A 27018-nucleotide genomic window follows, 5' to 3' on the forward strand; every position below is an offset into this window, starting at 1 on the left:
CTCCTATCTACTCTCTTCCCATGACACCCAATGGACAGGTAGGGGAATTCAAATTAGACCACAGTCTCAAACGTAGTTTAAAGCTCACTCACGCACTGCTATTGTGCCAGTTCTGACTCATAGTTACAGGATACAACTGTCCTTGTGGATTTCTGAAACAACAATTCTTTGTGGGAGTTGAAAGCTGCCCTTCCTACAGGAATGCAGCAGGTGCGTTTGAACTGCCAACCCTGCAGTTAACAGGCCAATGTGAAGGGATTTTGCCACTTTGCCACCAAGGATCCTAGCATGAGGAGAACATTTATTAAATCTTCCATGGTACACAGGCAAGGGGGAGACCTGAACTACAGCTCTCGGGATTCTTGGTGCCTCGCTGTGGACAGTTCCAGCCGCATCGGATCCAGGCTTCCCAAGATTTGCAGAGCCACCAGCATAGTCTTTGCTCCTCTCCAGGATTCACAATTGCTTCCTGATTGCTCAGGTATGTAGGAGTTTAGAGGTTCTCTAATGCAATCATCCCATTTTGCAAAGAAGATGCTGATGCCCAGACCGGGGAGAAGATTATCTGAGGCCACTGAGAGGGACACCATCACCTCAAGTCCTTCTGAACCCCCACAAGTTTCTGCCAACAGCACTGAGCTCTGGGTTACCTACTCAGTCTTTTGAAGCCTTAGCCAGCTGATGCAGCTGCCAGTTGGATTGATCAGGGTATGTGACCCAGAGCTCCTTAGAACGCGCCCCCCCTAAATGCAAATTTACTGCCATAGAGTTGATACTGACTCATAATGACCCTATAAGACAGGGTAGAACTTCCCCTGTAGGTTTCTGAGACTAACTTTCAGCCTTTCTCCTGAGAAGTGGCTGGTTGTGTGGTGGTTTAGATCTTGCAGTTAGCAGCCTTTTAGCATGAGAGGTAGGGTCACATTTCTGTTCTGATTATGCTCCATTTTCTGAGATGCCAGTGCCGAGGCTCCCCCCCTGCAGGTAGCAGTGAGATTTTTCTCACTAAACTGCGCTGGATGGGAAACTTGGGGCAAGTAGTGCATCACAGCCAAGGAAGATCTCATTGATAGTGCAGTACTTGAATAAGGCAGGAAGACACAGGAGTGGCCATGTGGCGGTGGGGAAAGTGTTCCAGGTAGGAGACAGTCAGTGCAAAAGGCCTTGTGATTGGGTTCTCCAAGCTTCTTCCTGGAACAGCAAGGAGACCAATGTGAGTGGGGCATGACACTCTGTGTAGTGAGGAAAGATGATCACTGTGTGGGCCTCCTGTATGATTGAGAAGCCAAGGGGAATTTTTAAACCCTAAGCCAGATCAATGCTCAAGGAAGCATCAGTCAAGACATCAAATGACACGTTGCATTGGCTAAATGTGCTACACCAGATCTTTTAAAAAGACTGAAGATCAAGGATGTTATTTTGAGGACACTGCCTGATCTTGTGCCAAATCTCGCCTTGGTTGTTAGGTTGGAGTCCATTGTTGCAGCCATGGTGTCAGCCCATCTCCTTGATGGTCAGTCTCTTTTCTTGTGGACCTTCAGTTTTACCAAGCATGATGTCCCTTTCCATGGACTGGTCTTTCCTGATAAAATGTAGTAGCTACCAGGTTGGATGTCATGCCTTTAGAACAGTGGTTCTCAACCTTCCTAATGTTGTGACACTTTCATATAGTTCCTCATATGTGGTGCTCCCCCCAACTATAAAATTATTTTTGTTGCTACTTCATAACTATAATATTGCTACTGTGATGAATCGGATGACCCCTGTGAAAGCATTGTTCGACCCCCCTCCCCATGGGGGTCGCGACCCACAGGTTGAGAATCACTGCTCTGGAACATTTTCATCATAGAAGAGAGTTCGGTTGCACAGCTCTGAGTTAGAGGGTGAGACGCGTTATTTGACATTCATTTGCTGATGTGTTTGCGAACCCAGTGGAAACACCCGGGAATGAGCATCTTCTTTAGCCATATTCCTGGATCATTCAAATGCCATCTCCCCTGTGAATGCCTCACTCCATCCTTGGCTTTCCATACTTGGCATATGAAAATGGGATAATATTTCAATACTTAGCATTATATATAACCCAGTATTTGGTAGTCTGCCTCAAACAGATGCGAGTCTCTCTCTTTTTCTACTAATATTTAATTTTGATATGTGAAAACATACAAAGCAAAATCTGTTCCATTTCAACCCTTTCTGGACACAATGTTCATTGACATTGGTCACACTCTTCATATTGAATTAACATTCTTGTTCTTTCTATTCTAGGTGTTTCTTTTTACTTAATCTCTCTGCCACAACCCTCTCACATATATTTTGACTTATCTGTAGCCCATTTAGTTTTGTGCTGATTTTTTAAAGACTGCAATACTCAAGGATGCAATCCTTTAAGAGCTAAATTGTTATTTAGTTTAAAGATGACTTCAGGGGACAGTTTCAATTCAAGGTTTGAAGAGTAACTCAGGGTTATAGTCTCTGGGACTCTTCCAGTTAAGTAAGTCTAGATAATTAAAGAATTTTAAATTATGTTCCACAAGGTTCTCTCTTTCTACCAGCATCCTTAGGAATCATGGTGCTATGGTGCCTGCTAACCTCAAAGTCAATAGTTGAAACCACCAGCCACTCTGCAGGGGAAAGAAAAGGCTTTCTGTTTCCTTAAAGAATAGCAAGCGAGGAAACCACAGGGGTGTTCTATGCTGAGTCAAAATTGACTCCATGGCAGTGAGTTTATGTTGTTATCGAAAAAAGAACACATTTTAATGGGGGCTCTGACAGATAATATAACAATCCATAAATCAATTAGATCAAGCGAGTTTGTACATATGCTGCCACCATCATTTTCTAAACACTATCATTCTACTTGACCCCTTTGATATCAGCTCCTGTTTTTTCCCTCTCTCCTCAACCCTCACACCCGTACTAAATTATATATAAATTAATATCTTTATACACACTGTCTTCTGTGTCCCTCTACCCATATTAATGTTATTCGGCCCCTAGGCTGTGTGTGTGTGTGTTCTAAATCCATCATTGTTATAAGTTCCCTTTTCCTCCCCTTCCCTACACAGCCACCCTGTGCCCTCATGGTATCTGAGTCAGTTAGAGTTGACCAGAGAAGCACATTCATAAACACTCATGTGTCCTAAAAAAGCTTTATATAGAAGAATAATTGTATATTAAGAAAACATCCCAGCCCAGTCCAGACCACGTCCATAAGTACGAAATTAACCCCTATATCCAATAACAGTGTGTAAATTTTTTTCAGACTTATGCAACACATGCAATGACACCAAGTGCTGGAAGATCACAGGGCAGTCGGTGGAATGTCTTATGGACCCAGTGGAGGTGGAAAGTGGCATGGCTCTCCACATGACTCCCCCCCGTTCAAGGCTCTCGCTGCCGTCAATGTAGATCCATGTATCTTGTCAGCAGGAATATCAAGTCATGGGTGTCTCTTGCCCCCAGGAAAGAATACATAAGTTGCCAGAATCCTCAAGAGAAGGCCATGCCCACATTGAGACCTCACTGGCTATGGCCTGAGTGACAGTCTGGACTCCACCCCTATGCAAGATGATGGGAGATTAAAAAGCTACCACTGTATCGCTACTCCCATTGCTGTTCCTGAGGATTTTATCTGTCCTGGATTCCGTGCGTGGTTGCTATATTTTTTTAATGATTTTTCTTTCAGCATCTATCTGTGGTGTCCCTGATCTGAATGCCCTGATGCAGTATCTGTGAGTCTCCTGTGAGCAGGGACTGTGTTCTCTACATCTGGGTCTTCTTAAAACTTTGCAAAATGTTGTCATTTGAATAACACTCAATAAGTATTTATTGAAGGAATGGCATTGCAGGTGACAGTCAGTACCTATTCTCCCATCAGTTTTATGGTTTGCAGTCTTTTTCCTCTCAGACATATAGCTGAATCATTACAATGTGAGGGTCTGAGCCTGGTTATATTATTGGGACATGTAGTCAAAAGACAAAACATGTTTGCCTAAAGCACCTTTTGAGTATGATGTTTCAATAAAATGAATTGGACAGATACTGGCAGCAGACATGTTTCAGCCGCTCACAAGGTATGTGGCTTTGGGTAGTGTACCCTAAGCTCTGAATTCAAGGTAAGTAGTTTCAATGGTCAATTGCATGTGAGAGCTGGACAGTGAGTAAGGAAAACTGAAGAAAAATCAATGCATGTGAATGATGTGCAAACAATACCGAAAGTCGTCTGGGCTGTCAGAAGAACAAGCAAATCCCTCTTGGAGAAAGCACGGCCAGAATGCCCCTTAGAAGTGAGGATGGCAAGTCTTCATCTCACATCCATTGGACATGCTATCAGGAGAGACTGGTTCTTAAGAAAGGACATAATGCTTGTTAAAGGACAGGGGCAGCAAGAGGGAAGAAGACCCTTGATAAGATGGATGTCCACAGTGGCTACAGCAATGGACTCAACATGGACCAACGACTGTGGTGATGACACAAGAGCAGGCAGGGTGTCATTCCGTTGTACAGTTCCGGTCTCTGGTACAAAGGAAAATAACTTGCCCTATCCTGTGGAGTCGAGGCTATTGTGCCTGCTCTGTATTTTGTCCTAAGGTCTTGCAGTGTTGTTCTTTATACAGTGTTGTTGTTATTAGCTGCTTTTCGGTCCATTTTGACTCATAGCGACTCCCATACATTTCAGAGTAGAACTGTTCCATAGGGTTTTTAAGGTTGTGACCTTTTGGAAGCAGATATTCAGGCCTACCTTCCTTAGGCACCTCTTGGATTCTGGGTGGGATTTAACTGCCGACCTCCTGGGTGCTAGTCAAACACTACCCAGGGAGTCCTCCCACTGAATCGTGTGAGTGTATTCCCACCTAGGGTGCTCCTCTTCCAGTACTTGTTTGGACGGTATTCTCTTTTGATCCATAGGGTTCCATGGACTCATTTTCAGTAGTACATCATCAGGTCTTTCTTCCCAGTGTGTCCTAGCTTGGATGCTCTGGTGAAGCGTGTCCAGAGTGGCTTGCTCTGGTTATAATCGTAGCTGGTGACACCGCTTACAGCACTCAAAGCTATAGACAAATGACAACATGATGACAAACTGACAGATGGGTGGCAGCCTAGGGAAGGAATGATCAGCACAACACAACCTGAGTGGAAATCGAGCTATGGAGTCTCTGAGAGTCCAGGCTCTTCATCCTGGCACAGCCTGGGGCAGGGCCTGGAGCCAGGAACTGTGGCTGCTGGTGTGAGGACCCCCAGCTTCCCCACTTGGCATTCCCTCCCCAAACAGCGGGCAGCCTGTGGGAATTGTTTTTCCCCTTGCACATGACGGCACTGACGAGCATAACGCAACCCTGCTGGTGGTTAATGACTGGTGACATTTTGAGGCTGTTGCCCACCTTTGGTTGAGGGAATTTGCCAATGCTCGGAAGTTGTTGAGCTCTCACGAAATGCAACCCCTGCAAGCAAGCACTGAGTCAAGTGCACGAGGTGTGGGGCACTTTGACATCCCCGTGTGACCGTGAAAAGCAGGCTGTGGAGCAGTGGTGGCTGCTGAGGCTCCTTTCTCCTGGCAATACTGGTGTGCTGAAATGGCGGGCTGATTTGCCATGGAAAGCAGGGTTTCATGGGAACTTGAGGATTAAGAATCCACATGCCTGCAATCAATATTGTATGTTCATCGTATAATTTACTTTGAAAGGGAGACGACACAGTTCTCCGAATTTTTGGGTGAAGTAAACCACTTTTCCAAAGGAGTAAGTGGATTTCTGTGTTTATAAATCATGCCCACCACTTGGGAGTGCAGAGGAGGATATGGGAGGATGGTAAAGAAGAGCAGCAGGAGAGGACCTGAAGACCTCATGTTTCCTCAGGGTCAGGGGCCAGGCGAAACCAAAGTCCCTGGAACACCACTGTCACTCTGGAATGGTATTAGCACAGCTTGTTATTTGCATACTGTACTGAGTTCATTCTGACTGGCAGCGCCCCTATAGGGAAGAATAAACATGCCCCAATGAGTCTCTGAGACTATAATTCTTTACTCAAATAGAAAGCCTCATCTTTTTTCCATGGAGGAACTGGTGGATTCAGAACTGCTGACCTGGTGGTTAGCAGGCCAACACGGAACCTACTATACCACCAGGACATTCCTGTTTAGCCTAGAGACTTTCAAATGGATAGAACAAGACCCATCCCAACCCTGTTCACAGCTATTAACCCCCCTTTCTGTGAAGTCCCCACTACGTTCTGTGAAGTTCACCACTTTCTGTGTGTGTGTGTGTGTGTGTGTGTGTGTGTGTGTGTCTGTGTGTGTGAGAGAGAGCTATAAAAACAGGAACTTTGATCTCTTTTTAGAACTCTTGCAATTCCAGGGCTTGCTCAACAAAGCACGAATCCCCAGTGTCTTCAACCTGACTTGTCCCATGTGGAAATACACATTGGGTTTCCAGACACACTGAGCTAATGAGTGAGTGGACACTATTGTGCTATCTAAACAAACCCTGTGTGACAGGGCTGCACCTGCCTTACTTAATTGAATAACCAGAACCGTTTTCTAAAATAGGTAATATCAACTTAATCTCCCTGCCATCGAGTCACTGCTGATGCATAGCGACCTTGTAGGACAGGGGAGAATTGCCCCCATGGGTTTCTGAGCCTGTAACTCTTGACAGGAGTAGAAAGCCTCATCTTTCCCTCACTGAGTGCTGCTGTTTTCGAACTGCTGAGTTTAAGGTTAGGGACACAATTTGTAACCCACTACACCACCAGGAGATGCTTGTGTCAACTTTCTATATACAAAAATGAAATGTTGCCAGGTCCGATGCCATCTGCATGGTCACTGCTGTATGTGAGTCCAAAGTTGTGGGCCAATACATCTCAAGGAGAATCGCCTGCATATCCAATGACACATCCCCGCACCAAACCCGATTTCCTTTTCTACTGATCAGCCATGCTTAATGACTTGGCCAAAGTGAGCAAGCATAAATCCTCCCAGCCTCCCTTGCCAGGCACAGTGTGGTTTCTGAGAGCAGTGTTTCTTCTACAATGGGAGTGCTCATGCTTTTGCCACACTCGGCAGATTCTATGAATATTTTGACTTTTTTTTTAAACTTATTTCATCATAGAGCATGTTTCCCTTTTCCCTTTGTATGAGATGACAAAATTTCACTCACTTCCTAGTCATCCAAGGAAAGAGTAAACTTCCCTGCCCTGCCAGCGAAGGGCTTGGCCAATAGAATAAAAGTGGAAGGAGTTGTGTGCCACTCTCGATCAGAGGTTTTAAGAGAATTGGTCTTTTTGTTGCTTACCTATCCTTCAAGAGGAAGGAAACCTGGTAATATAGTTGTTATGCGTTGTCTCTTAACCTGATGAGTCACACACATGCAAGTCTTTCAATTTCAAAACCTGATTGTTCCCTTGCAAAAAGCTGACAGAGATAAGCAACAACTGCTTGTAGGCTGGAAAGATTGCCCGAACATAGTGTACTTTGGGGATTTTTACTGCCAGGAGAAATACAGGCGATGTGGCAGGTGACGGTCCTAGTATCTCTCAGCTGCCAATCAGAGGCAGGTTCTGAGCCTTCAGTCAGGGCCACTGGAGGAAGTGGCTCATGGTGATGCTGCCATAGTCCATCCCAGATCAAGCCCTCTGAGGTGCTGGGTTACAGAGCTTTGGATTGGCACTCAGTGAGGGCTGCTTCAAAGCTCCTTCCTTTCTTAAACTTGCTCCTGCAACCACATTCTTTCTGAAGGTCCTTGGCAGTAAGCCGAAATCCCAACCAATTTGCTAAGTCAGGACAAGATGCAAAATTGATGGTACCGAGAGACATCAAACCACCTACAACCTTTTAGACCATGTCAACAGATCATCTGTAACCTCAACTGCAGAAACATTTCACTAAATCCTCTGTTTCTCCACAAAGATTAGGAATGCCCTTCTATCTTTTCAAAACAGATATTGGTCAGGCACCACTTCGGTTCCAGCTGAGGTAGTGGATTCACCTGAGCTAAGCTCTAGAGAGGATCACTTAATCTTCATTCAAGAAATATGTCATGAGGACTGTAGATCATGCAGGGACTGCACAATCCCTCTGTATCAGCAGCGGCTGCATCACGGCCTGGCCCATTGGGAAGAGAGACGGACCCATGGCAATTATAAGGCAAGATGCTGAGGGTGCTGGTGTGGTCTAGGGATACAGGAAAGGAACTATTGGGCATGGAGGCAATTATGAAGGGTTCTTTTTTCCCATGGACCAAACCCATGCCAGTTGCCATGAAGTTAACTCTGATTCATAGGGACTCCTTTGGGCCAGAGTAGAACGACATTCTGTTGTTTTTTTTCTATAACTGATTTTGTTGTTGTTGTTTGAAATGCAGCACCAGGCCTTTCTTCAGAGACACTTCTGGCTGGGCTTGAAGCTCCAACCTATGAGTTAGTAGCCCAGTATGTTAACCAACTGCACCACCCAGGGACTCCTCCATGTGACTAAAGAATGACTTAAGGACTTCCCCCACAGACCCAAACCAAAACCAAATCCACTGCCATGGGGTTGACCTCATATATGGCACAATAGACTGGCTCTGCTGATTTTCAGAACTGCACATCTTTACGGGAGCAGAAAACCCTCATCTTTCTCCCAAGGAGTAGCTGGTGGGTTTGAACCATTAACTTTGCCATTAGCAGCAGCCCAACTCTTAACCCAATATACCACCAAAAGTGGTTCAATTTGGAAAAATAGTATGTGATCACCTATCTATGAAGGGAAACCCCTCTCATAGAGTGCACTTACACAAATGAGAAAGAAATGAGTCCCCAAATGCCCGTCTTAATCAACAATCTGGGGAAGGGTGTTCTGGGAAGCAGCTTTCAAATGTGCCTGGAGATTATACAATTAATCAACCTAATCCCTGTTTTAAAGAGCCCTGGTGGTACAATGGCTAAGGACTGGGTGGCTAAATAAAAGGCTGGTAGTTTGAACCTACCCATGGGCTCTAAAGGGGAAAAGACCTGACGAGCTGGTCCCATAACGATCTCAGCCTAGGACACCTTTGGGGGGCAGTTCTACTCTGTCCTGTAGGGTCACTATGAGCTGATATCAACTTAAAGACACACAGCACGTTTGACTCTACGTCATTTGTTGATAGAGTTTGTGCAGAGCATTCTGAGTAGAAAACACTCAGGGGCATCTGACATCAACCAGCAACAGTCTCTTTCCTTGAGAAAGACTGTGGAAAGGGATAAGGAGGGAGCTTTCAAAAGCGTGTGGAAAAGTGATACGAAAAAATAATGGAATTTTGCCATGAGCTTTTTGAAGCTCTCTTCATGAGAGCTAGTCCTCCATGGAGGTTTCTAGAAAAGTGAAACACGAAGGAAGAGGCTGGTAAATCCCACTGAACAATTCCAGTGGAGAATGGGTCTTGACTCAGAGTACTTGAGCATTCTGGCTTATTCCTTCAAATAGCAAATCAGACTAGACCAGGTTCTGAGACTCAAGGAAGGCAAATAAGACACACCAGGCCCATGATTCAGACTTATGGGGAAAGTCACACAGGAGAGGGAAGGCCTCTTTACCTTGTGTGCCTGACAAGTGTCTCATTTGCCTCATCTAAAACCCAGCCCTGGAAAAAAGGCTAACAGTACCAGCTTCAAACTTGTGTTTGAATCTTGTCTCTGTCACTTATTAACTTAGCCACCTTAAATCCCTTCCTCTAGTTTTCCATCTGTAAATGAGGCACAGTTCCAATCATAGGGCCTTCAGTAAATGGCTATTATTAGCTAGGCATGCACTCCTGTTTTCTAGGCGAGAGTTCTCAGCCAGGTTTTTGTGGGAGCTTGTTCTTCAGGGTATTGTCATAGATGAGTGTGTCACCCAGATTCCTCTCAGGGCCAAGAGACTGATTTCCCCAGCTGCTGAGAGAGCCACTGATAGAAAAGGTCCCAGCTGTCTGGCCCCTTTTAGGATTGCCTCAGCTGATGAGAGCTCATCCAAGGTCTGCTCCTTCCCCAGACTAACCTTCATCCAAGGACTTGTCAATTTAGGGGTATAAATGGCATAGTGGAGGCATTTGACCCCCCCTGTAACTTCACAAAAGGCAATGGAGGAAAATCAAGATAAACAGCCCAAGGCTGATTCCTATGAGACAGAGATCAAAATGCCTCCACCCTCGTTTCTTTTCACAGTTTCTGACACCAACCATCCCTACCATGACACTCTCTTCTTCTCTGCTGGGTTTGATAATCCTTAAGTGGCAATGGCCACACAGAACTCGCAAACCAATACTTATGTTTCTGGGGTTAATTGGGGACCTAGCAGGTGACAATTCAGGATCAGAAATGACTGGGGATATAGTTCTTCAGTCAGGACAGTCTCTTCCCAGTGGTGCCCAGAGGCAGAACTTTTTCTGGTCCTTGGCCTCTGCCCTGCAGCTCCTTGACCTCTGCTCTGCTTGGGACCATGTACAAAGTTCTTTCAGCTCTGCTGATAAGTGCGTTGAGGCACCCCGCTTTGTCTGGAAGCCTTGGCCCAAAGACACTCAGCTTTCTCATTCTGTGTGCTGGTCAGCTCCCTGTTCTGGGGTCTTGGTGCTGCTGCCTCTGCTTCCATGAGCTATTTATCTGCCACTGTTTTTCATTGTCTCCTGGTGCATCCAGTGTCAGGGATCTCTGTCTCCTGGACAGAGGTGGTGCTCAGAGTAATGATCCTGGGTCCAAAGAGCACACTCCACTGCTGGCTCGTCTTTCTCGGTGCTCTTGAAACTCCACTTTCTGTTTCTGAGTTAACTCACCCAGGATGACCAAACCGACCAATCCCTACATTAGGGCTCTACAGGTCTTACTTGAATGGTCTCACCTCTTCGAGGATGCCATGCACCTTACTGATATTATTAGCATGCTGTCTACTTCCCTCGGTGGCATAGTTCCACCCTGTCATTGGTAGGAGTTACAAAGACTATAGCTATCAAAAGAGATAGTGTCTGGGGTCTTAAAGGCTTGAAGGTGAACAAGCGGCCATCTCGCTCAGAAGCAAATAAGCCCACATGGAAGAAGCACACCGGCCAGTGCGATCACGAGGTGCCCAAGGGACCAGATATAAGGCATCATGCAAAAAAAAAAAGATATAAGTGTGTGTATGTATGTGTATATATGTGTATATGTATATATGTGTGTATATATATATTATATTAAATGAAGGGGGAAGTGCAGAGTGGAGACCCAAGGCCCAAGTGTCGGCCAATGGAGATACCCTCATAGAGGGGCTTAGGAGAGGAGATGGGTTAATTAGGGTGTGAGGTAGTATCGATGAAGAACACAGCTTTCCCCCAGATCCTGGATGCTTCCTCCCCCCAACTACCATGATCCGAATTCTACCTTGCAGGGCTGGATAGGACAGAGGCTGTACACTGGTACATATGAGGGCTGGAGGTACAGGGAATCCAGGGTGGATGATACCTTCAGGACCAAGGGCGTGAGGGACGATGCTGGGAGAGTGGAGGGTGAGTGGGTTGGAAAGGGGGAACTGATTACAAGGAGCCACATGTGACCTCTTCCCTGGGAGAGGGACAGCAGAGAAGGGGGGAAGGGAGACCCCGGATAGGGCAAGATATGACAAAATAACGAGGTATAAATTACCAAGGGCATATGAGGGAGGGGGGAAAGGGGAGGGAGGGGGAGAAAAAAAAAGGACCTGATGCAAGGGGCTTAAGTGGAGAGCAAATGCCTTGAGAATGATTGGGGCAGGGAATGTATGGATGTGCTTTATACAATTGATGTATGTATATGTATGGATTGTGGTAAGAGTTGTTTGAGTCCCTAATAAAATGTAAAAGAAGAAAAGAGAAAAAAAATGATTAGGGCAAAGACTGTACAGATGTCCTTTATACAACTGATGTATGTATATGTATGAACTGTGAAAAGAATTGTATCAGCCCCAATAAATTGTTAAAAAAAAAAAGACTATAGCTAGAGGAGAACTAGTAAGCAATTCGCTGCAACGTATTAGGCTACAAAGTCCCAGGCTACTGGTCACCACTTGGCCAGGTCCAAGTTACAGAGCTCCCTGTGATGGCTCCTATTGCATATCAATGTGGCGAGGCTATGGTGCCCAGTTTTTGGGTCAAACAAGCATTCATCTATTTGCTCTTGTTTTTTAAACATTTTATTAGGGGCTCATACAACTCTTATCACAATCCATACATATACATACATCAATTTTATAAAGCACATCTGTACATTCTTTGCCCTAATCACTCTCAAAGCATTTGCTCTCCACTTAAGCCCTCCGCATCAGGTCCTCTTTTTTTTGTCCCCTCCCTCCCCACTCCCCCTCCCTCATGAGCTCTTGATAATCCACAGATTGTTATTTTGTCATCTCTTGCCCTTTCCGGAGTCTCTCTTCCCCCCTTCTCTGCCGTCCATCTCCCAGGGAGGAGGTCACATGTGGCTCCTTGTAATCAGTTCCCCCTTTCCAACCCACTCACCCTCCACTCTCCCAGTATCACCCCTCACACCCCTGTTCCTGAGGGTATCATCCACCCTGGATTCCCTGTGCCTCCAGCTCCAATATGCACCAGTGTACAGCCTCTGCCCTATCCAGTCCTGCAAGGTAGAATTTGGATCCTGGTAGTTGGGGAGAGGAAGCATCCAGGATCTGGGGGAAATCTGTGTTCTTCATCGGTACTACATCGCACCCTGACTGACCCATCTCCACTCCTAAAGCCCTCTATGAGGGGATCTCCAGTGGACGACATTTGGGCCTCTGGTCTCCACTCTGCACTTCCCCCTTCATTCTCTATGGTATATATATATATATATATATATACCCATATACACACAGAGATATGTATACATATATATATTCTTTTTTTTTTTGCATGATGCCTTATACCTGGTCCCTTTGGCACCTCATGATCGCACCGGCTGGTGTGCTTCTTCCAGGTGGGCTTTATTTCTTCTGAGCTAGATGGCCGCTTGTTCACCTCATCTATTTGCTCTTATGAAGGAGTTGGTCTCAAGCAAAATAGAATACTTTCCATAATGTGGGAAGTGGTAAACCTCTCAGCCAAAGGCCTTCAGCACAGAAAGGAAGTTTCCCTAGGGTGTGTTCTTGCCATTCTTATTCTTGTCTTTTCCCATCACCTAACCTATGGATTTTAAGATGAACATCGACAGAGGTCTTTAGGCTGTTGCCTGACCTATGAATTTGGAACTGCCATTCCCCTATGTGAGCCAATTCCTAGAAATAAGCCTCACTCTCTGGGGCTCTGGTGTCGTAGTGGGTGGCCCATTGAGCATCCAACAGCAAGGACATCAGTTTGAAAACACCAAGGGCTCCTTGAGGGAAAGATGAAGCTTCGTAATCTCCTGAAGAGTTACTGTCTCCAACGCCCAAAAGGTCAGTTCTATACTGTTTTACACAGTCACTTTGAGTCCACCTTGATGGCAATGAGTGGCCGGTGCAGTGGTTAACCATAGGAGCCCTGGTGGATATATCGATATCTCCAGTTTCAGCTATATAACTGGTTTGGTTTCTCTAGGGAACACTGACTATGACACTCTCCATAGGCAGGGCTGAGACCTCTGTTGAGATTTCCCTCTTGTGCCCTTCCTTGATTCCCCCCACAGGTGCTTATTCCCTGAGCATTCCTCAATAAATGTCAGGAATCCAGAGCTAATTCCATCACAGTGTCTCCTTCTTCCAGGGAGTCTGAATGGCTTCCGGGGAGTATGAACTGCAGTCTCCATCCAACTTCCTCCTTCTATTTCTATGATCTGGACCTTATTTGGGGCTCATTTGGTTGTAAACAGGCAAAGAGACCAATACTTGGAAGAGAGAATCCTAGGAAAATGGAAAGGTGGGGAGAACAAGAGGACAGCTGGCTCTGTCGACGGTTCCTCACCACCACTGGCATGTTCCTGTGTTCTTTGTGTCTGTCTCTCAGGGCACATGCTGTAATCTCGCAACATAAACCGTCTCCTCCACGTGGCGGGACATGTGCTTCTGAATTATGCTTCTTAGATGCCGGCCACTTGCAAAAGCGGGACTTTCTTTTCCATTTTTTGGTTGGAAATGCTCCAGAAAAAGCGTCTAGTTGACCCATCTTATGTGAGTGTCTCCACTGGGCCAATGAAAACAGCCTTGTGACCGTATTGAAATGTGGTGTCTTCCCCAGGGAAATGATGTTTCAGCCAGTGAGGTAGTTCACAGGGACAGATAAGAAAGGGGGTTGGGACAGATTAAAATAATAATGTCTATTTTCAAAGAATAGGGCCATATTATTTTTCGCATGCCCCCATCTGAACACCCTACCACTGAATATAGGCAGGAGGTAGGGCCCACCTGTCACTCAAGCAGCTAAAAATGTACAGCACTTGCTGTAGCAGCTGCTAATGTGCCCATGTATTAGCACTTAGCACCCACCACTCTCATAAATGCCAATGGACTCACAGGAAGCACATGTAACTCCCCACACAGGGAACAGTCATTGAGCAGACAGGGGAGTTGACATCCTCCAGGACCTAATGCCACTTTAACCAATGACACATGAGGATAGGTGGAGCCACACTCCAGTTCCCTCAGCCTTTGGGTGGGACAACTACAAGAGGATTTATACTGTCTCTGGGAACCTACTCAATGACATTTCTTTATCGGCCCCTTCCCTTTGCTCTATCAGTATTACCCTTCTCTACTGGTTCTTCCTGGAGGCACCTCCCAAGGAAACAATAGTCTAGCTGCCATTCCAATTCTATTGGATTCCAATTCTTGGTGATCGCATTCATGTGAGTCAATCAGAACTGTGCTTTCTGCAGATTCTTTCTCTCCCCTTTTTAAGAGTAGTTTTAAGGACACTGTGAAAGCTTCCCACCGTCCAGTTCCAGAACATTTTCATCGACCCTGCAGCCATTAAGCAGTCATTCCCCATTGCCCCTCCCACCCCACCCTGGGAAACCACCAATCTACTCTATGGCTCTACGGGATTTACCTGTCCAGCATATTTGCTCTAAATGGACTCACAATACATGGCATTTGGTGTTTGGCGTCTTTCACTTCATGTCTTGCGTTCACCTGTGTTACAGAGTCTGTCCGAATCAAAGGCCTTAGTTTTCTTGTGGCAGACTATATGTATATCCCACTCATTGTAGATCATATTTTCTCTATTCTTCTACTGATGGGTATTGTTGGCTTATTGTTTACCTTTTGCCCATAGTGATTAGTGCAGCATCCATCTGGGTACTCGTCTTTCATTCTTTTAGATATGCACTTGGGAATGGACTCCCTGGATCAGCTGGCAAGGGTTCATGACCAAGTGGGTTATGTTGGGCTGCTAACCGTAAGGCCAGCATTTTGGACCCTTTAGCTACTGCGAGATAGAAATGCTCTCATAATGATCCACAGCCCCCCAGACCCACCAGCCGCAGTTCTACTCTGTCCTTTCGGGTTGCTGTGAGTCAGAATCGACTCGATGGCAGTGGTAGTGATGAAGCCAGCGACTTGAGAGTGGAACCAGGGACCGTGGAGAATTCTGGCAGTAGCCATGGTGTCCTCACTACCCAGATGACAGCAGCCACCAGTGAACACAGGAGGCACAAGCAAGGTTCTCGCTGCTTTCATGCTGGCGACCCGGCTGCCCCTGCTTCCTCAAATGCCATTTCCTCAGCTTTACTGGCAACGGGGTGTACTCCCTATTATCATATCACCAACTCTTTCTATGGTCCACCTAGCCAGGTGTGATTCCAGACACTCACTGTGCAGCCACCATCAGCGACGGTGGCTGCCCACCTCATTTGTACACATGCAAAGAATGTGATCATTCTTGGCACTGGTGTCCTTAGTCATCCTGGTTGGTATATTTACATCCTTGGGGAGCTGGGTCAGTGAGAAAGCACTTCTCAAGGTGCCCATATGATCTGTTTACTGAGAGTGCCAGCCCAAGGATCTGACTTGCCACCCACAGTGAACGCACCTCTGAGACAAAGGGGAAGGCTTCTTTCTAACTGGGAGACCAGCAGGTCTTCTGCAGACATCACTCCCCTGCAGCACTCTGATCTGAGGCCTTTCATATTCCAAAGAGCAGCATTAAGATTCCCATCTGTCACCCAGTCAGACTCACATGTGTGAATTCTCTTTTCAGAGCAAGACAGCCAATGCAGTGAGCTGGGTAAAGGGGCAGTCTCACTCTGAGGAGACTCAGCCAGGAGTGTAGGGACAGGGAGTGAAATGTACAGCTTCCAGCTGCCACCCAAGCCTCCTTAGTGCAGTGGCATGAGAGCAAAGAGATAGTCCTTTGTGACTCTTTGACCTCCTTCCTGGCCTTGGTGGAATTAACACTGCTCAGTGCCAGTCTCTTCTGAATATACGGAAAAGATAGCTCAGAAAAGAATAGAGTTAAATAAGAGCAGGACAGAGTAAGGTGGCTTCATGGTGTTGCATTTGTGTGTCTCAGAGCCCATCCTGGCTCACAGTGACCCTCTGTGACAGAGAAGAACTGTTCCACAGATTTTTCTAGGCAGAATTTTAGGGAAATGTACCTAGCAGCACAGTGGTTGCATGTGCGGCTGTAACAGAGAGACTGGCAGTTTGAACTCACTGATCCCCATTGAGAGAGTCAAGACGTGACTGCCTGCTCCCATGAAGACTGCTAGCCTGTTGTTGTCTGTCCATTTGTGGTGCTGTGGTAAGTTGTGTGTTACTGTGATGCTGGAAGCCACATGACTGGTATTTCAAATGCCAGCAGGGTTACCTCAAGTGAAGAGGTGTCAGGGAAACTTCCAGGCTAAGAACAGATTACAAAGAAGTGTTCCACTGCCCACTTCAGAGGAAGTAGCCGCTGAAAACCCTAACACTATAGCACAGTGTGCCTTTCCTTCCCGTCACAGGGAGTCAGAATCGCCTCAATGGCACATAACAACCAACAACACCTTTGAGGAGGGAAATCTCCTTCAGTAGGGCTGGGTGAGTTTAAACTGGGTGGCTTCTTGGTTAGCACTTGAGCTCTGAATCATCTCACCACCAGGGCTACCATCTTCATGATGCAGGCAAATAAAACCAAATTGGTCCTGCTCGGTATTGCCAGCGTCAGCATGCTCTTTCTCCCATAAGCATATGTCTGGTGGTTGGACCACAGCAAACCCGGTTGACACTATTTCCTCATCACCCCGTGTGTGTCAGAGTAGAAGTGAACCATGAAGTTTTCTTTGATTAAAAACATTTTTATTGTGATTTGGGTGAAGGTTAAAGAGCAGCTCAGCTGTCCATTGAGCAATGTATACAAATTTTGTTTCATGTCATTGATAGCAATTCCCACAATGTACCATCACTTCCCCCACATCTTCTTGTTTCTTGTCTCCAAGCTGCCTTCATTCTCAACTTTTTTGAACTTCGTTCTTGGGGGAATGCTGTCTTTTGTTCTCATGTGATCTATTATTCTACGGTATTTGTATGTCTCTAATGTCATTGTTCCCATTATAGACCTGTCTATTGTTTGGTTGAACATCGAGCCATGATGAGTTCAGTTCCAGACCTGCAGGGTAACTAAGCACCATAGTCTTGCAACTTCACCAGCCTTTATCCAAACAGTAAGCTTGGTGTTTTATCATGATTTTGAGTTTTGCCCCACATTTCCCTTCTACTCTAATCAAGCCCTTCTAATGTGATCTCTTTCATAGCAGTCGATAGTGGGAGCTAGGCACCATCTAGTTCTTCTGGTCTCCAGTGTTGGAGGGTGATCGTTGCTTGAGTCACTAGTCATTGATTCATTGTGCCCAATCAGTTCTCCTCTTCTGCTGTCCTCTGGATGGGGAGAGACCATCTGTTGCCCCTTTCCTGATTGCTCAGGAACTTTGAAAATCCCAGAGACGATGGTCCTGATCCCCCAGGCTCAACAACTCATTCCCTCACAGTTTTTGCATCTGTCTCAGAGATTTTTGACATTGGTCCCTGTATGCTCCACCATATACCTGGATCTATTTAACAACCAAGGTCAATACATTCTACAAACTTTTCAATGGCCGAGGATTCTGAAGAAGATTGCCAGGCTTCTCTTTCACAGCTCCTCTAAGTGGGTTGGGAATGACAACTTTTCCCTTAATAGCAGAGCTCATTAACTGTTTACACCCCTAGATACTTCTTACTCTTAGAAAACTCACTGCCATCGAATCCATACTGACTCACAGCCAACTTATAGGGCAGCGTAGAACTGCCCCTGTGAGTGTCTGAGACTCGAACTCTTTATGGGAGCAGAATGCCTTATCTTTCTCCCACAAAGCAGCTGGTAGTTTCAAACTGCTGATATAGCAATTAGCAGCCCAACTTGTAGCCACTAGGCCACAAAGGCTCTTTTTCTTCTTAGCAAAGAGAGGGAAAATAAGCAAACGGAACATTCCCCTGGTGCTTCCCGTGGATGTTGCGATGGGAGCTGGATCCCGAAGGCCCGGATTGGCTGAAGCTCCATTTACACAGGAACACATGCCTTCCTTGTTAGTATTTGCATTGGGCAAGCCATTTCCTGCGCTGACATTTTGCATCTAGTTAAATGCCAGCAACTCCAGAGAGACGTAGCTTTTACCTGTGGCTCTGCCCTTCTGGACAAGCCTTTGGTGCTTGATGGGGATACTTTCAGTCTATGATCTTACATGTCCTTTTGGATCCCTTCGTCTCTTGTTTTTGTTTTGATTAACACAAACTGGATGAACAGCTTAAGGCTTAATATAGTCGCTGCTGAATATTTCATTGGGAAATGTTGTTAAGAAGGCAGTTGGCATCCATGATCTAAGTGTATGCATAGAGATTTCTTTTCAGATGGTAAAGTGGCTTTGAATAATTATTGTTATTATTAGTGAATCAAAGACATATGTGCCTCAAAATGTGAACATTAGGTGTGTGTGTGTGTGTGTGTGTGTGTGTGTGCATGTTTTAAAGAGCATATGGCTTGGTGATAGAGAGGGCGAAGCACTGGTGAGGAGCACATGACAGTGTTCAGAGAGATGACAAAGGGTAGTGATGAAACAAAACAGATTCCAACCTCACATCCTCTGCTCCCTGCCTCAGAGGGAGGTCGCAACAAGGAGCAGAAAAGCCAACGGCATTTCCTGCCCTCTCACAGCTGGCAAGCGCCACAGAAGGCACAGGGTTTTAATGCCGAGGCTTTGCTGCTGTGAGGCAGGGAGGGGGGCTTGCCATAGTTTCCACACGCTGACATCACAAACATACCGCAAGTGTGTGCCGTTAACACACCAAAGTCAATGTTCTCACAGCACCGGAGGCTGACAGCATCATGCCAGTGCACCAGCTTGATGGGCAGGCTCTCTTTGTCCATCCCTGGGGGCTGAGGGCTGGTGGGCGGTATTCTTGTTTTGGCTTCAATAACCTCCATGGTTGGTGGTCCTTGGAGCTCTCTGCATGGCAGCTGCCTTCTTCCCTTGGAGTTAGTTTGCTTCAGTGTTGAATTGAATCCTTTTGTATCAGCCAAGTGATTGGTGTAAGGTACAGCCTCTTTAATGTCACAAAGAAAATCTCTGCCCAGGTGGGATTACATCCACAGTAAAAAAATCCCACTCCTGTAGAGCTCACTCCAGCTCATCATGGCCCTCTCCAGGGGGGTTCCATGGCTGGGCATCTTTATGGAAGCACACAGCCACAGTTTTTTCTCCAGAGAAACAGCTAGTGGGTTCTGAACTACCGACCTTGTTGTCAATAGCCCCCTTCTTAACATGTGCGCCAGAAGCCCTGCTCTGCGGTTTGATGAGAAGCCCTTCTGGCCATTGCTAAGGGCTACATGGCAAAGCCATTTGGTACAAGCAACGTTGTCATCAGCAAATAATGAGTTTAGCTGGCCTCAGTAGGATGCTCAGCAGGGAAGTGATAAACTGCTTGGCTTGGGTTTTATGCAGGAGAATCATGGGAGCTGAGATGTGCAGTCTCTTGATTTGAACCCAGACACTCTATCTCCCAGCCTGAACTCTGACCATCATACTCAACTTTTGGGGGCCAAATGTTTGACTCACTTGAGAGATGTGCAGGTGAAAGCGTGCCCCAGAAATATCTCCCTCTCATCCCTGTCATCTCAGAGAGTTCTCCAGATAAGGATTGGTGGTTCATGTGAAGGGACATATTGTAGCATTTCCCTTGCACTCCTCAAAGGCAAGAAAATGACCCACAGCACCTCGAGTTGCCAGCAGTGTCAAAGGGGATGTGCTCCTTGAGACTCAAGCTGAGTCCCCAGGAGATGAGCTCTCAACTGTGGAATTAGCGCTTTTGAAAAGGGGCAAATCTTCCAGCAGTTCTCTCTTCAGAGGCTTGGCCGTACGCTCTGCAGACTTGTGGGCACGCTCACTCTGGTGAACCCAAATTCTTGGGAGAGGCTGATCTGTCCCTAGAAAACTGGCCACATGCAAAAGCATAGAGACCAATATCTGCCTCCTGCTGGAAGGATCTGGAAGGAGAAGGGTGGCTGGAGTCCTCTAGGAGGGAAGTTGAGAGCCAGGAGAGGCAGCAAAGCCACAGTTCCAGCAGGTGGTGTCCTAAGGCCAAGGGAGCTTGCCAAGGATCAAGTGAGTCCTGGAGGTGTCTGCAGCCCATCTTTCTGAGGGCCTCCATTTATTTCATATATCTATGGATAATGGGAAGGGCCCCCAAGGCCCGCTGGCTGTCCTCATATGATATGCCGTGAACTGTCCTCCTTGGCATCCTCCAAAGTCTCTGAATGCTGCAGCCGCTCCCACCCACTGGCAGCCTTCTTGGACAGGATCTCCTCAACACTGCTGCAACCATGGGCTCACACATAAGGACCATTGTGAGGACAGTGCAGGACCAGGTGGTGCTTCAATCTCTTGTGTGTACTTTTGTTATGAGTCAGGAGCTCACTCAATGGTATCTAACAAGTTATTGTGAGATGACATAAGAAGACTTCGTGGAGGCCCTTCCAAGAGAGGGTTGGAAGATAGCATGGTAAGAGGCCTGGTCAGGAATGTGCTCATTGTTTCCATCCCCTTCTCCCGGAAGCCACTGCTCTTGGGAGGAAAGGCAGGCCCAGAGACAGGGAAGGGCTAGGGAAGAGGGAGCGATAGGAGAGCAATAGAAAAGACAGGTTACTCTCCCTCATTCCCAGTATAGCTCCTCAAACCTGAGGTAAAGCCTCTGATTCTGAGGCTGAGGCTTATAATAGGATCAGACTGAGCATTTAATCCCTCAAGCTGCCTGGAAAGTGTGGGAGCTGATGAAGATGCCAAGAAATGAAGAAGGAAGGAATCTACTGGTTACAGATGTGAAAGCACCTGTTAGTGAAGCCTTCTCAGTTTCTTATTGCCTTATCAATGTCATCATTCCACTTAATGTACTCACTTTCCAAACGGCTATTAACCAATTGTACATACCTTGGGTTCTTTCTAGGAGGCAATATTAATATTCTCATTTCCGAGTTGAGGCCACAGAAGTTTGGACAACTTCTGGTTGTTGTTGTTACTGGCAGGTGCTCATCAAGTTGGTTCCAACTCATAGCAACCCCCGTGCATACCGGAAGGGAGCATGGCCCCGTTCTGTGTCCCCCTCTCTGGAGGGCACTTGCCTCAAATCTTTAAATTCAAAGCTTCATGTTTTGTCAAATGAAATCATTTCTTCAGTCAATATCAGAAATCTTTATGTAAAAATGTTGGAAACGCCTTTCACTCAAGGTCTAGGGAGGCTGAGTAAGGTGGGAGGGGCTCCAGGACAGATGGTGGGAATCACTCCTGCAGGTGGGTGGTAGGTTGGCGAGGCCAGTCTGACTTGCCTCCCTGGTGACTGACCTCAACCAGCAATGTGCAGCTGGACACATGGCATGAAGTGACCTCTGGTCTTCGTGGCGGTGGATGCCAGTAGACCGTCAGGTATGGGAGACCCATGAGAAAATAGGTTACTTTTCTCTTTCTCTCCAAGGTTCTCTGTGATCTCTTTATGCTGCCTGATCCCGCATGCATACTGACAAAGGCAGACATGTGCACACACATGGCAAAGTAAATAGAGACGCCCACATTCACAGACGTATCCATCCACGTGCAAATAGGCACATATGTGCACATGCATGCCAAAGCAGACACAGACATCCATGAATGCACATGTATTCGTGAAAGCCAATTTTCATGGGGAAAAAGATCAGCTCTATCACTGTCAAGTCCACTCCAACTCAAAGCAACTGTAGAACACAGAGGAGAACTGCCCCATTGGGTTTCCAAAGCTGTCATCTTGTCAGACACAGTCAGCCACCACTTTCTCCTGCAGAGCAGCTTGGGTTTTCCAACTGCCGGCCTTTCACTTAGCAGCCGAGCACTTGCTGATTTTCATAGGAGTCTGGAAATCAGTTTCATTGCCTGCTAATCACACCTCCTCTGTGAGTTAGCACAGCCTTGTAAGCTTGGCAGGAGAAAAATCTTCTTTCCCGAGGTAGTTGAGTGGTTTTCCCCTGAGGAAATTGTTCAGAAAAAGATTTCCTTCAAGAAATCAGAACACTCTTGAAGAGAAATTTCCTGCCAAAACATTTGTTTGCTTGACACTGAGAAAAGTGAAGCAGCCCCCTGACTTCCCCCTTGGGTGCTCTTTCTCATCATGACTGCTCTGCTCAGCTACAAGGCTCCAGGTCCTGGGAGCAAGGGTGCCCTTCTATTTGGAACCTCACAGGGCTCCACTGTGAGTCAGGGAAAGACCTGGAAACTTGAGCATCCTGAAACGGGGCCTGCATAGCAATATCATCTGTCATCAGGCTCATCGTTTCTCTCATTTTTTGTAAGATCATTGAGCCCTTGGAGCCCTGAGAAGTTCTCTCAGAGGAAGCCATCCTCCTCCCGTGAATTCAAGAGGGACTGCTTAAAGATTGTTGTCTTCTACTTACAGGAATACCAGCAACCAATTGCCATTGAGTCAACTCGGACTCATGGAGAGCCCAAGTGTGTTAGAGAAGTCCGAATTTTCCATGGCTGGGGTGGGTTTTTTTCCAGAGGCATATCACCAGGCCCTTCTTGGTAGGCACCTCTGGGTGAACTCAAACCTTTAACCCGTAGTTTGCAGCCTAGCTCATGAACAATACCATCCAAGGACGGTGCAGTTACTTGCTAATGGTACCCTGCAGTAGATGAACCAAGGTCAAGTAACTGCCTGAGACACATCAACCAGCGGAAAGCAGAGTGAACCCCAGGGTTCTTGGGAAGAGGGCCAGAGAGAGAAAAAGGAGAAAACAGCTTTCTCGGGACATCAGAAAGGAAAGGACTCCACTTTGTGGATGCAATAGAACAATCCCAAGCGAAGCATGGGTGAGAAACAGACCCCACCCAAACCCAGGGGGCTGGATTCTGTCGCCAAGGGTTGAACACCAGACATGGATATGACAGAGCCGCTAGTCGTCCGTGGAAAGAAACTGTTTGCCCATTGTCTGGTAGTTTTGCAGCATTTGAACAACCAGGCCTCTGCTGCCTCTTCTGGCCTGAAATATAATTGCAGCCATAACCGCCCAGCGGTTCAATGGGTAGAACTCCCTGGGGAGGGCTAACTACCCCAATCATTTGGGAGATCATTTTAGGATTGTCCAGGAGATCTTTGGCTGTGTCTATAATATGAACGATGGTGTCTTTGTTTTAAAAAAAGAAACTTTTTATTGTAAGGTGGGTTAAGATTTACAGAGAAAATCAGCTTTGCACGTAACAATTTATACACGTTTTGTTATGTGACATTGATGACAATCTCCTGCAATGTAATATCACTCATGCCATTGAAACTCTGCTTCCTGTTTTCATTCACCCTTCTCCCGTAACCTTGCCCGCCTTTTGAATTTGGCCTTGGGCAAATACTGCCTATTTGCTTTTGAATGGTTGATGGTTCTGAGGAATGTGTGCTCCTCAGTGCTATGATTCATTTTGGTGTAGTTGTTCTTATCAGGTGCCATTGAGCCAGTTGCAACCCACATTGACCCTATGCCAAACAGAAAGAATCACTACCTAGCCCTGAATTATTCTCCTAATTGTTCCCAAGCTTGAGCCCCTTGTTTCAGTCACTGTCAATCCATCTCCTTAAGGGGCTTCCTCTCTTTCACTGTCCCTCTACTTCACCTGGCATGATGTCCTTCTCCTGGGACTAGTCTCTCTTAATAACATGACCAAAGTATGTGATTGGAAGTCTCACCATCCTTGCCTTTAAGGAGCCCTCTGACCATACTTCTTCTAAGACAGGTCTGTTTGTTCCCTTGGCAGTCTATGTTACTTGCAATATTCTTCACCAGCACCACAATTCAAACACATCAATTCTTCTTCAGCCTTCCTTATTCAATGTCTGACTTTCACATACTTATGAGGCAATTTAAATTACTATGGCTTAGGTAAGGTGCACCTTAGTCCTCAAAGTAACATCCTTGCTTTTTAGCACTCTACAGATGTATTGTGCTCCAAATGTACCCATATGCAATGCGTCATTTGATCTCATGATTGCAGCTACCAAGAGCATTGATTATAGACCTCATCAAGACAAAAATCCGTGACAACTTCAACAAATAAAAAAAAAACAACAAACTTCTCCATTTATCATGGTACCTATTGATCAAGTTGTGAGGATGTGTGTCTCCTTGACATTGAGTTGTAATCCATACTGAGGGCTGCAATCTTTGATTCTCATAAGGTTCACTTTATAAACCTGTCTATTTTTCAGGGGGTTGAATTCAGTTCCAGACCTGAAGGGTGATGAAGGACCACTAGTCTATCTAACCAATAAACCTCATCTTTTATCATTATTATTATTACTATTGGTAGTAGTAATATGACTTTCAGTTTTCTTACACATTACTCCCCACTCTATCTAGGATCATGTACCATGATCCCTTTCAGAGCAGCTGTTTGTGATAGGCAGGCACCATTTAGTTCTTCTGACCTTAGCATCATAGAGCCTGAGGTATACGCATAGTCCATTACTGATTTGGACTAATTGTTGCCAGGCATCTTGATTTTCTTCACTGTTATTTGCTCCAGACAGGGTGCAATAGTTTATTGTGCCAGCCTGGCCAATAAACACAAGTAAGATTAATCGAAGGGCAGAGGGATAAATGGCTTTGTGAGCCTCGCCTTGCTTGTTCTGTGCCTCAATTTAAAGGGGTACACTACCTGTGGGATGCCTAACTTGTGGACTGTGTCGCTGTAAGTTGAGGTCCATTTAATCCCACAGGATTGGAATGTTCGTCTCTGGAGCTGGGGACCGACAGTTGGTGACTTGCCTTGCTGTTTGCTGCCTGGGTATATATAGCCCAGCTCTCTCTACAGAAAGGGACTGGCAACTGGCGGCTCTCAAGCCTTAAAGGACTGCTAGTGTCTCACTGTTTTATAATTTAACTGTTAGTTTCTTGTGTTATCTATCTGTATATAATTTAGTGGTTCATTTCTTGTATTGTATATCTAGCTTTATAAATATATTTATATATAATTACTAGCAATATGGTTTTGTCTCTCTAGAGAACCCTGTCCAACACATAGGATGAGACCAAGAACCGACTTTTAGTTTGCTACTCACTAGCTTTTGAAGACCCCAGTCACTTCCCTGATGGATACAGAACATTGTCTTTGTGAGCTAGTTTGTACCAATTGATCTTGAGGTCTCTCAGAGTTTGTTCCTGATGCCCTATATTTAGGACACGCTCCCTCAAGGGGTTTTGTTATAGCTAAGACATTTTCATAACTATGCCTCCTGGATGCACTATTATATTCATGGACATATTTGTAGTATATGCTAATATGTATATAGAACTATTCTCTGGCAAACCTATATTTATTCATGGGGCTAGTCCCATTCTCCTTCCCGCAACTGCTCAGATTTTGTGGTTTTTCTATCTATCTATTTATCTCTCTAGCTATCGTTGTATGTTATTGTTATTATTGGAGTATTTATCTCTGTTGCCTTTAATGCTTGTAGTCTACTGAGAAAGGAGAGTGTTTTGATGTTCCAAATGTTTCCCCATTTTCTGGGTTACATGACACAAACCAATAGAAGAAGAGAAAAGAAAAAAATTTAACCCAAGTAATAACACCAACAATAAAACCAATTTAGTCTTTTGGTTAAGAATTAGTCAGACTTTCCAACTTCTAGGCTAAACCTTGAAAGAAAACGAATGAGATAAAAGACCATAGGGAGGAAGAAAGGAGAGTGGGAGGCAAGGGAATAAAGAAAGAAGGTGGCAGGGTTGTGTGAACAATTAATGTGGACCTTCTTTGATGTGTGTTAAAAATAATATTGACTGGTTTTTTCAATACTCACCAAAATTATTTATATCAATCAAGAAAACCTCACTACCCTGGAATCAATTCTGACATATAGCAACCCTTTGGACAGAGTATAGAACTGCCCCTGTGGGTTTTCAAGTCTGTAAATCTTTACAGGAGTAGAAAATCTCATCTTTCTCTTGTGGAGTGGGGGTGGGGGGAGTTTTGAACTTCTGATCTTGCAGTTAGAAGTCCAACTCATAATCTACTTCACCAACAGGGCTCCTCCTTTCATCATTAATCTACACTGTTTGACCTTCTTGGCTTACTGGATTTTATTTTCTCGCTTTGGAAGATGTGGTACCAAAAAACACACCATTTCCTAGCCCCCCAAAAAATCAAAAGTAAGCAAAAACAAAACAGGAAAAACTAGCAACCCAATCCAAACCAACTAACCTATTTAGCCATATAGATAAAGGATACTTGTAGCCAACATCTGTGTTGGGGGCAATAGGAATGGATGGGGACTGCGGTTAACAGGCACGTGTCAGCTCATCCACAGGGGACATTCAAATTCTAGCTCCAGACTGTTGTTGCCTTGGGGAAATGCAAGGATTTTAAGGCCTGATTTTCTGTTTGTAACTGAGATGCTGAGAATATAAAATTCGATGTGAAATCATCAATTTTTCAAATATTGGATCACATTAGTTAAAATCACTTTTCAGGCTGCTCATCATCATACTAGCTCATCATTAGGCTAAAATCATATCAAAGACGTCTGGTTTGTACCCTGTGCCCTTTAAGGACAACTGAAACATAAGGACGGGAATGTGACAT

The 27018-nt window shown here is 45.6% G+C and overlaps 1 long non-coding RNA gene across 1 annotated transcript in view; it reads left to right on the plus strand.

The window, feature by feature from the left end:
- LOC142436101 (uncharacterized) overlaps nt 1-5897 on the plus strand; it is a 61781-nt gene extending 55884 nt beyond the window's left edge. Inside the window, exons 3-4 of the long non-coding RNA XR_012781779.1 lie at nt 327-481; nt 3266-5897. This is a non-coding gene — a long non-coding RNA (uncharacterized LOC142436101). The remainder of the gene's footprint in view (nt 1-326; nt 482-3265) is intronic.
- The last annotated feature ends 21121 nt before the right edge of the window (nt 5898-27018 follow it).

Source organism: Tenrec ecaudatus, unplaced genomic scaffold, assembly GCF_050624435.1.
Source record: "Tenrec ecaudatus isolate mTenEca1 unplaced genomic scaffold, mTenEca1.hap1 Scaffold_1508, whole genome shotgun sequence".
Classification (NCBI taxonomy): Eukaryota; Metazoa; Chordata; class Mammalia; order Afrosoricida; family Tenrecidae; genus Tenrec; species Tenrec ecaudatus.